At 50.6% G+C, this 11,504-nt stretch overlaps 1 pseudogene; it reads right to left on the bottom strand.

Annotated features, from left to right (window-relative positions):
• Positions 1-3,156: 3,156 nt before the first annotated feature.
• Positions 3,157-11,303, bottom strand: LOC123039128 (3-ketoacyl-CoA synthase 6-like; annotated as a pseudogene).
• Positions 11,304-11,504: the final 201 nt, after the last annotated feature.

Here is an 11,504-nt window from a genome sequence, read left to right on the forward strand (position 1 = left end):
TTGCTCCGCGCAGCAGCCGCAGGCGCGCCCCCGCATCATGCGCTCCATGTCGCGCGACCCCGCCTCCTCGCTCCCACTCCCGAGCGCCGCTAACTTCTTCCTCCACCGCTACAGAGCTCCACGCCTCCAACACCGACCACCGCCGCCGTTTAGTACATCGAGATGCCACAGTGCACAAATGGGTCGAGGACGTGCCCTCCACTGCGCGCGCCGAAATGGGAGCGTCCATGGCCTCCATGGCGTCCATGAGCACCGCCGCGGCGCCGCCAGCCGTCGTCCACAGTAGCTCCAGCGCACGCTCCGCCGTGGCGCCCGCACGGCCTGGCGCCTCCAGTGCCTCTGCCAGCCGCCGTGCACAGCCGCTCCAGCGCGCGCTCCGCCGTGACGCCCGCGCGGCTTGGCGCTGCCAGTGCCTCTGCCAGCCGCCGTGCACAGCAGCTCCAGCGCGCACTCCGCCGTGGCGCCCACGCGGCCTTGCGCCGGCACTGCCTCCGCTAGCCCGAGCAGGAGGAGAGCACGCGAAGGAAATCTCGTGCAGTAGGTCTCGCGCAGGCCCGGTGCTTCTATGCTTGCCATAAGTCCCGAATTCACCTGTAGGTCGTGCGGGAGGAGCGGTGCGTCATCCTGGCTAGGTGTTGTTGCTGTTGTCCAGGGGCGTGTGGAGCTCCCATGGCACGACGGATCAACAGCGGGGCCCCGCCTCCGGACCAGCCACCGTTGGGAAGAGACGAGGAGGAAGAATAAAAGGGAAAATAAGATGAGTGGCTGACATGTAGGTTCCTTGTCCACCTCAGCAGGTCAATCATTGACTTGGTTTAGTCTTTTCCACATCAGCCAGACAGGTGGACCCTACATGTCGGTTTGGCTGTTTTCGCGATCAAATCCGAATATCAGTACTCCGTGCCACAGATTAGGCACAATTTCAGTGGTTTTTTGTGCCATGTCCTAAATGTGGTACCGAGTCGTTACCCTAGCCCCAACTGTGGTGGTTTTGCGTAAATAACTCGCCATGACGGCATGCTAGGTAGATGAAATAGAACAAACGAGATTTATTGTGATGGTTGACTGTTTTCCTGACAAACATAGTGCTACTGTACCTTTTGCCGACGATTTACAGTGCAATTATGTTGGGGAACGTTGCAGAATCCTACGGTTTCACCAAGATCAAGCTATGAGTTCATCTAGTAACGAGAGAGAGGAGTGCATCTACATACCCTTGTAGATCGAGCGGAAGCGTTCAAGAGAACGGGGTTGAGGGAGTCGTACTCGTTGTGATCCAAATCACCGGAGATCCTAGCGCCGAACGGACGGCACCTCCGCGTTCAACACACTTACGGCCAGCGAGACGTCTCCTCCTTCTTGATCCAGCAAGGGGGAAGGAGAGGTTAATGAAGATCCAGCAGCACGACGACGTGGTGGTGGATGCAACAGGGACCCCGGCAGGGCTTCGCCAAGCATCTGCGGGAGGGAGAGGTGTAGCAAGGGGGAAGGGAGGCACCAAGTGCCAAGGTGCGGCTGCCCTCCCTCCCCCCTCTTTATATAGGGCCCCTAGGGGGGGCGCCGGCCCTAGGAGATGGTATCTCCAAGGGGGAGCGGCGGCCAGTGGGGTGGCTTGCCCCCCAAGCCAGGTGGAGGCGCCCCACCCCTAGGGTTTCCCAACCCTATAGGCGCAGGGGGGCCCAAGGGGGGGGCGCACCAGCCCACCAGGGGCTGGTTCCCCTCCCACTTCAGCCCATGGGGCCCTCCGGCATAGATGGCCCCACCCGGTGGACCCCCGGGACCCTTCCGATGGTCCCGGTACAATACCGGTGACCCCCGAAACTTTCCCGATGGCCGAAACCTGACTTTCTATATATAATTCTTTACCTCCGGACCATTCCGGAACTCCTCGTGACGTCCGGGATCTCATCCGGGACTCCGAACAACTTTCGGTTTACTGCATACTCATATCTCTACAACCCTAGCGTCACCGAACCTTAAGTGTGTAGACCCTACGGGTTCGGGAGACATGCAGACATGACCGAGATGCCTCTCCGGGCAATAACCAACAGTGGGATATGGATACCCATGTTGGCTCCCACATGCTCCTCGATGAACTCATCGGATGAACCACGATGTCGAGGATTTAAGCAACCCCGTATACAATTCCCTTTGTCAATCGGTACGTTACTTGCCCGAGACTCGATCGTCGGTATCCCAATACCTCGTTTAATCTCGTTACTGGCAAGTCACTTTACTCGTACCGTAATGCATGATCCCGTGACCAGACACTTGGTCACATTGAGCTCATTATGATGATGCATTACCGAGTGGGCCCAGAGATACCTCTCCATCATACGGAGTGACAAATCCCAGTCTCGATTCGTGCCAACCCAACAGATACTTTCGGAGATACCCGTAGTGCACCTTTATAGTCACCCAGTTACGTTGTGACGTTTGGCACACCCAAAGCACTCCTACGGTATCTGGGAGTTGCACAATCTCATGGTCTAAGGAAATCTCGTGCAGTAGGTCTCGCGCAGGCCCGATGCTTCTATGCTTGCCATAAGTCCCGAATTCACCTGTAGGTCGTGCGGGAGGAGCGGCATGTCATCCTGCCTAGGTGTTGTTGCTGTTGTCCAGGGACGTGTGGAGCTCCCATGGCACGACGGGTCAACAGCGGGGCCCTCGCCTCCGGACCAGCCACCATTGGGAAGAGACGAGGAGGAAGAATAAAAGGGAAAAGAAGATGAGTGGCTGACATGTAGGTCCCCTATCCACCTCAGCAGGTCAATCATTGACTTGGTTTAGTCTTTGCCACATCAGCCAGATAGGTGGACCCTACATGTCGGTTTGGCTGTTTTCGTGACCAAATCCGAACATCAGTACTTCGTGCCACAGATTAGGCACAATTTCAGTGGTTTTTTGTGTCCTGTCCTAAATGTGGTACCGAGTCGTTACCCTAGCCCCAACTATGGTGGTTTTGCGTAAATAACTCGCCATGACGGCACGCAAGGTAGATGAAATAGAACAAACGAGATTTATTGTGATGGTTGACTGTTTTCCTGACAAACATAATGCTACTGTACCTTTTGCCAACGATTTACAGTGCAATTATAGGATCGTTCTCAGCTGCCAAGTTGACGTTGGGATGAGGGACGTTGATTGGGTAGCGATCTATGCATCCTTATCCGGTTTGGTTGCCGGGCGGATGCACTCTCAAACTGCGCTGTTGCACTTGACCCCAGCTCCAAGGCCAACCATCCAGACACGGTCGCCCTTCCGCACCCGACCCTTGGCCTCGAGGTACGCCATCTCGTACCACACCGAGCTGCTCGAGGTGTTCCCGAACCGGTGAAGCGCCATGCGAGACGGCTCCACGTGCTCGTCCGACAGCCCAAGGCTGGACTGGACTTCATCGACGACTGCACCCCCCCCCCCCCCCCCCCCCCCCCCCCCCCCCGCGGGCGCCGCGTGGATGCACACGTGATGGAACGCCTTGCAGAAGTTGGGGACGTAGGGCTTGACCTTCACGCCGCCTCATCGGCCCAGCTCGAGCAGCAGCATGTTGGCGATGAAGCGCAGCTGCTCGAAGAAGGGGAGCACGACGGGGCCAAGGGCTGTCATGTTGGCCTTGAGCGCGTCACCGGCGACCGCCATGAGGTCCCTGGAAAGTTTGACGCCTAAGTTGCCTTCGGCGTCCTCCTCCTGGAAGATGCACCGGTAGGAGCTGTCCTGCGCGCCGCCGGTAATCATCCCGCACGAGGTGCGAGAGACGGAACCGCGCCCTATCCTTGGACGTGGACAGCAGCACGGCGGGGCCGCCCACCCGGAAGAGTATGGTGGACAGCAGCATGGAGCGTTCCTTACCGACGTACAAGTTGGGTGTGATGATCTCTGTGGACACGACCAGAGCGTGCGTACCGTGTGCGCGGGGCACTGCATGCAGTAGGCCGGCAACGAGCCCCACCGAGATCACCCCCGCGCTACACCCCCATTCCAGACAGATTTACACAGAGGATATCGCTGCGGAGTTTGTATCTGTTGACGATCATGTCACTGAGGGACGGAACAGGGGCGAAGACGCAGCAGTTGATGATGACGATGTCGACGGCATCAGGGGCGACGCCTGTCTTGGCGAACAGGTCGTCGATGACCAAGAAGATAACCAGTTCCGCCTCGGAGTGGGCTACGACCAAGGTGTTGCCTGGCGGGATGTAGTGGTCGCCGGGAGGTAGGCTGGTCTCATCGCCGAGACCGCCGCTTCCAAGCACGCGCATCGTGAAGCTGACAGTGCGATCGTCCGTGAACGCCGGTATGAGGCGAAAGTACTAGATGAACGTGGAGCTAGGGAAACGCCAGGTGGGACTGGGAAGGAAGCAAGCATAATCCACGAGGTACACAACGCGTGGGCGGTTCACGACGGCTACACTACTAGGAAAAGGCCTACTAATGGCGCACCAGTTTTGCCTACTAATGGTGCATTACTGGTGCGCCATTAGTATCACACCACTAGCATTTTTTACTAATGGCGTACCAGTGATGCGCCATTAGTATCTGGTATATTAATGATGCATCACTCGTGCGCCATTAGTATAGGCCACGGTGCGCCATTAGTATAGGCCACCGGAGCGCCATTAGTATAGCCACGGTGCGCCATTATTATTTTTGAATTTTGAAGGCGGGAAAATAGTAGTGGCGCACCGTCTAACCCCCACCGTGCGCCATTGCTATTTTTGAATTTTGGATTTGGATCTGGATCGCGATTTTTTTGCCCATTTTTTGCTCGTTTTTTTGCTCATTTTTTTGCTCGTTTTTTGCACGATATTATTTCAAATTTTGTTCCCGTTTTTGGATCTTGTACGTTCTTTTGCCGCGTTCTTTTACCGGAGAGGAGTTCGCCGGAGAGGAGGAGGAGCAGGTGACCGCAGAGGCGCTCGCCTACATCGCCGGAGAGGAGTTCACCGGAGGATCGGAGAGGAGGAAGGAGAAACCATGAGGGGATGGGAGAAGAGGAGGGAGGAGGAGCTCATCGGAGAGGAGGGAGGAGGAGCTCACCGGAGATGAGGGAGGAGGAGCTCACCAGAGAGGAGGGAGGAGAAACCGTGATGGGAGGGGAGGGGAGGAGAGGAGAGGAGGGAGGAGGAGGTCGCCGGAGAGGAGGAGGAGGAGGTCGCCGGAGAGGAGGAGGGTAGTATGGTGGAGGAGAGAAGGGAAGATGGAGTGGAGGAGTGGAGGAGAGGTGGAGTGGAGGAGAAGAATGAAGAGGTAAGGAGGAGAGGACACGCCCAGCCATATATACGACATAGTAATGGTGCACCGTGAGCAGGTGCGCCATTACTATTTTTTTTGATTTATTTTGAATTTTAAAGGCGGGAAGATACTAATGGCGCACCATGGGCAGGTGCGCCATTAGTATTTTTTTTGATTTATTTTGAATTTTGAAGGCGGGAAGATAGTAATGGCGCACCATGGGCAGGTGCGCCATTAGTAACTTTTTTTATTATTTTTATTTATTTTGAATTTTGAAGGCAGGAAGATAGTAATGGCGCACCATGGGCAGGTGCGCCATTAGTAAGTTTGACTTTTTTTGAACTTTTTTGCCTCTCCAGATCTTAAAAGCCCCGTATCTTTTTTCTGTTAGGTTTTTGAGGATTTTGAAAATGTTTAACGTGGTTCCCCCGTTAAATTCGGATGTAACTTTTCGAGTAGATGATTTTTTATATAAAAAACTTTTTCATCCGAGTTCGTATGCAAAAGTTATGCCCATTTTTACAAATTCTCGAGAGATTTTGCAAAAAAGTCGAAAATTCATGTTTGTAAATTTTGCTAACAACTAGACCACATATCACATGGGAATCTTATTTTCTTTTATTTTTTTGACATTTCTATCATTTTCTTTTATTTTTTTGAAACTGAAAAGGCGGTCCAGGGGGGTTGCATTCGGGGGAATGTTTGGGCCAAATTACTAATGGCGCACCACTCCCACGGTGCGCCATTAGTAGTTTCGAAAAAATTAATTTTTTTTTACTAATGACGCACCGTCGGATGTGATGTGCCATTAGTATTTGCATACTAATGGCGCACCAACACATGGTGCGCCATTAGTATTTAGTAATGACGCACCACATGTACAGTGCACCATTAGTGTCCATTCCATCTATAGCCCTTTTTCTATTAGTGCTACCATCATGGCCGGGAGGACCGGAGAGAGCACGAGGAGGTGGATGGGTGAGAAAGAGTAGCCGAGTAGCCATGTAGCTTTGAGGAAGATGCTGCATGCAAAGACCATGCCGGCAACAATGGTGAACAACTGCTTGCGAAGAGGTGGCAAGCCCATGGCCATTGTGTTCGCAACCAAGCGTGTTCGGAGGTGAGGATACATGGAAACAAGGGCAGAGAGCAGAGAGCAGAGGCGGAGGCGGAGAAAAAAAAAGAGAAATGTATTTGCACGAATCTTAAAGCAGAAAATGAATGGCTAGATAGAGAGGGTCTGGGTGCATATGCTCTAATATATATTTTTGCTGAGATCACCCCCGCGCTACACCCCATTCTAGACAAATTTACATAGCGGATATCGCTGCGGAGTTTGTATCTGTTAACGATCATGTCGCTGAGGGACGGAACGGGGCGAAAACGCTGCAGTTGATGACGACGATGTCGACGGCATCAGGGGCGACGCCTGCCTTGGCGAACAGGTCGTCGATGACCGAGAAGATAACCAGCTCGGCCTCGGCGCGGGCTACGACCAAGGTGTTGTCTAGCGGGATGTAGTGGAAAACATCTGAAGTGAAAATCGGGACAAACTAAGTTTCAGATATATTCAATATTAGTCTTGTTTGAAGTCCTTGTCCTCAAGATTTCAAATATATAAGGAAGCAAAAAAAAATCTTTTTTTAAATAATTTGAATTGCTTACCTCATGTGTCACATGGTAAAAATTAATAAATTCTGATTTATAAGATATGGAACATCTAAAAAAACTTAGAAATACAATGCTAGAGTTTATTTGAAAGGGTGGATGGAGAATGCGAGATGCATGCATGCACTTTACGTCCTTCTCTATGCAAAAGCCGGTGTGGGACCCCTGAGATGACTTAAATTCTACTCCCTCCCTTTCTAAATATAAGTCTTCTTAAAGATTTGAATATGGACTACACACGAAGAAACGGAGGGAGTATACAGATAGGAGGCAAATCAAATACAAAAAATACCCCATGCATATGAGTTCAAAATGCATGGATCTGAAAGCAAATAAAGAGTGTGTGTGTGTGCGCGCGCCTGGTACATGACTTTGCCTTTGGAAAACGAATTTCTTTGATTTAGCTTGCGGCATCTTGCACGCATGACCATAATGTGTGGGCTCACATCAGTACGATGACATGCAACTGTACGATTTGGTGACTTAGGTCATGCGATATGGCCGTCACACCGTAATGGCGTCCATCAAGTAACTGAAGTAACCGTGCGATTGCTTCAACCTTCTCCATGCATGCATACACTAGAAGACAAAAGCTAATGCCATTCAAGGATTTTTTTTGTTTCAAAACTTGAAAATATTTTGTACCTCAAACCATCGGTCCGATTGAAAATTGATTGCACATACAAAATCCGGCGCGACGAGACATTTGGAACCATATCCCATATTGTTCCGATGACTTTTTTTAGGTCAAAACTTACCACGACTGCAGTGTGTATATTATCATGTTATTTATACAAAAATTACCGGGGTATGTAACAAAAAAATCTCCGGGGTCAAAAGTTACCATAATGTTTGTATGTGAGTTATCAGCTCGATTATTCGTGTATTACCACTCTATTTACACATAAGTTGTTGGGAAACGTTGCAGAAAATTAAATTTTTTCCTACGGTTTCACCAAGATTCATCTATGAGTTCATCCAAGCAACGAGTCAAGGGAGTGAGTTTGCATCTACATACCACTTGTAGATCGCGTACGGAAGCGTTCGAGGGAGCGGTGATGATGGAGTCGTACTCGACGTGATTCAGATCACCGATGACCAAGTGCTGAACGGACAGCACCTCCGCGTTCAACACACGTACGATACGGGCGACGTCTCCTCCGTCTTGATCCAGCAAGGAGGAAGGAGAGGTTGAGGAAGACAGCTCCACGCAGCACGACGGCGTGGTGTTGGTGGAGAAGCAGCACTCCGACAGGGCTTCGCCAAGCTCGTGACGGAGAAGGAGAGGTGTTGGGGAGGGGAGGGGCTGCGCCTTGGCTTGGGTGTGCAGCCCTCCCCTCACCCCTCTATTTATAGGGGAAGGGGCAAGGGGGGCCGGCCCCTCTAGATGGGATCTAGAGGGGGGGCGGTGGCCAGGGAGGGGGGACTTGCCCCCCAAGCAAAGGGGGCGCCCCCTCTAGGGTCCCCCCCCCCCAACCCTAGGCGCATGGGCCCAAGGGGGGGGGGGGGCGCCCAGCCCTCCAGGGGCTGGCTCCTGCCCCACGCAGCCCATGTGCCCCCCAGGGAGGGGTGGCCCCTCCCGGTGGACCCCCGGAACCCTTCCGGTAGCCCTGGTACAATACCGATATGCCCCCGAAACTTTCCGGTGTCCATTTGACAACTTCCCATATATAAATCTTTACCTCTAGACCCTTCCGGAACTCCTCGTGACGTCCGGGATCTCATCCGGGACTCCGAACAACATTCAGTAATCACATACAAGTCTTCCTAATAACCCTAGCGTCACCGAACCTTAAGTGTGTAGACCCTACGGGTTCGGGAGACACGCAGACATGACCGAGACGGCTCTCAGGTCAATAACCAACAGCGGGATGTGGATACCCATGTTGGCTCCCACATGCTCCTCGATGATGTCATCAGATGAACCACGATGTCGAGGATTGAAGCAACCCCGTATACTATTCCCTTTGTCAATCGGTACGTTACATGCCCGAGACTCGATCGTCGGTATCCCAATACCTCGTTCAGTCTCGTTACCGGCAAGTTACTTTACTCGTACCGTAATGCATGATCCCGTGACCAAGCACTTGGTCACTTTGAGCTCATTATGATGATGCATTACCGAGTGGGCCCAGAGATACCTCTCCGTCATACGGAGTGACAAATCCCAGTCTCGATCCGTGTCAACCCAACAGACACTTTCGGAGATACCTGTAGTGTACCTTTATAGTCACCCAGTTACGTTGTGACATTTGGTACACCCAAAGAACTCCTACGGTATCCGGGAGTTACACGATCTCATGGTCTAAGGAAGAGATACTTGACATTGAAAAAACTCTAGCAAAACGAACTACACGATCTTGTGCTATGCTTAGGATTGGGTCTTGTCCATCACATCATTCTCCTAGTGATGTGATCCCGTTGTTAATGATATCCAATGTCCATAGTCAGGAAACCATGACTTTCTGTTGACCAACGAGCTAGTCAACTAGAGGCTCACCAGGGACGTATTGTGGTCTATGTATTCACACATGTATTACGATTTCCGGATAATACAATTATAGCATGAATAAAAGACAATTATCATGAACAAGGAAATATAATAATAATGCTTTTATTATTGCCTCTAGGGCATATTTCCAATAGTCTCCCACTTGCACTAGAGTCAATAATCTAGTTACATTGTGATGAATCGAACACCCATAGAGTTCTGGTGTTGATCATGTTTTGCTCGCGAGAGAGGTTTAGTTAACGGATCTGCGACATTCAGATCCGTATGTACTTTGCAAATATCTATGTCTCCATCTTGAACATTTTCACGGATGGAGTTGAAACGACGCTTGATGTGCCTGGTCTTCTTGTGAAACCTGGGCTCCTTGGCAAGGGCAATAGCTCCAGTGTTGTCATAGAAGAGTTTGATCGGCCCCGACGCATTGGGTATGACTCCTAGGTCGGTGATGAACTCCTTCACCCAAATAGCTTCATGCGCTGCCTCCGAGGCTGCCATGTACTCCGCTTCACATGTAGATCCCGCCACGACGCTCTGCTTGCAGCTGCACCAGCTTACTGCTCCACCATTCAACATATACACGTATCCGGTTTGTGACTTAGAGTCATCCAGATCTGTGTCAAAGCTAGCGTCGATGTAACCCTTTACGGCGAGCTCTTCGTCACCTCCATAAACGAGAAACATGTCCTTTGTCCTTTTCAGGTACTTCAGGATATTCTTGACCGCTGTCCAGTGTTCCTTGCCGGGATTACTTTGGTATCTTCCTACCAAACTTATGGCAAGGTTTACATCAGGTCTGGTATACAACATGGCATACATAATAGATCCTATGGCTGAAGCATAGGGGATGACACTCATCTCTTCTTTATCTTTTGCCGTGGTCGGGCATTGAGCCGAGCTCAATCTCACACCTTGCAATACAGGCAAGAACCCCTTCTTAGACTGATCCATTTTGAACTTCTTCAAAATCTTATCAAGGTATGTGCTTTGTGAAAGACCTATGAGGCGTCTCGATCTATCTCTATAGATCTTGATGCCTAATATATAAGCAGCTTCTCCAAGGTCCTTCATTGAAAAACACTTATTCAAGTAGGCCTTAATGCTATCCAAGAATTTTATATCATTTCCCATCAGAAGTATGTCATCTACATATAATATGAGAAATGCTACAGAGCTCCCACTCACTTTCTTGTAAACGCAGGCTTCTCCATAAGTCTGCATAAACCCAAATGCTTTGATTATCTCATCAAAGCGAATGTTCCAACTCCGAGATGCTTGCACCAACCCATAAATGGATCGCTGGAGCTTGCATACTTTGTTAGCATTCTTAGGATCGACAAAACCCTCCCGGCTGCATCATATACAGTTCTTCCTTAAGATGCCCATTAAGGAATGCCGTTTTGACGTCCATCTGCCATATCTCATAATCATAGTATGCGGCAATTGCTAACATGATTCGGACGGACTTAAGCTTCGCTACGGGAGAGAAAGTCTCATTGTAGTCAATCCTTTGAACTTGCCGATAACCCTTAGCGACAAGTCGAGCTTTATAGATGGTGACATTACCATCCGCATCCGTCTTCTTCTTAAAGATCCATTTGTTTTCTATCGCTCGCCGATCATTGGGCAGGTCAGTCAAAGTCCATACTTTGTTTTCATACATGGATTCTATCTCGGATTTCATGGCTTCAAGCCATTTGTTGGAATCTAGGCCCGCCATCGCTTCTTCATAGTTCGAAGGTTCACCGTTGTCTAACAACATGATTTCCAGGACAGGATTGCCGTATCACTCTGGTGCGGAACGTGTCCTTGTGTACCTACGAAGTTCAGTAGCAACTTGATCAGAAGTACCTTGATCATCATCATTAATTTCCACTCCAGTTGGAGTAGGCATCACAGGAACATTTTCCTGAGCTGCACTACTATCATGTTCAAGAGGTAGTACTTCATCGAGTTCTACTTTCCTCCCACTTACTTCTTTCGAGAGAAACTCTTTTTCCAGAAAGGATCCGTTCTTGGCAACAAAGATCTTGCCCTCGGATCTTAAGTAGAAGGTATACCCAATGGTTTCTTTAGGGTATCCTATGAAGACGCA

Source organism: Triticum aestivum, chromosome 2B (assembly GCF_018294505.1).
Source record: "Triticum aestivum cultivar Chinese Spring chromosome 2B, IWGSC CS RefSeq v2.1, whole genome shotgun sequence".
Classification (NCBI taxonomy): Eukaryota; Viridiplantae; Streptophyta; class Magnoliopsida; order Poales; family Poaceae; genus Triticum; species Triticum aestivum.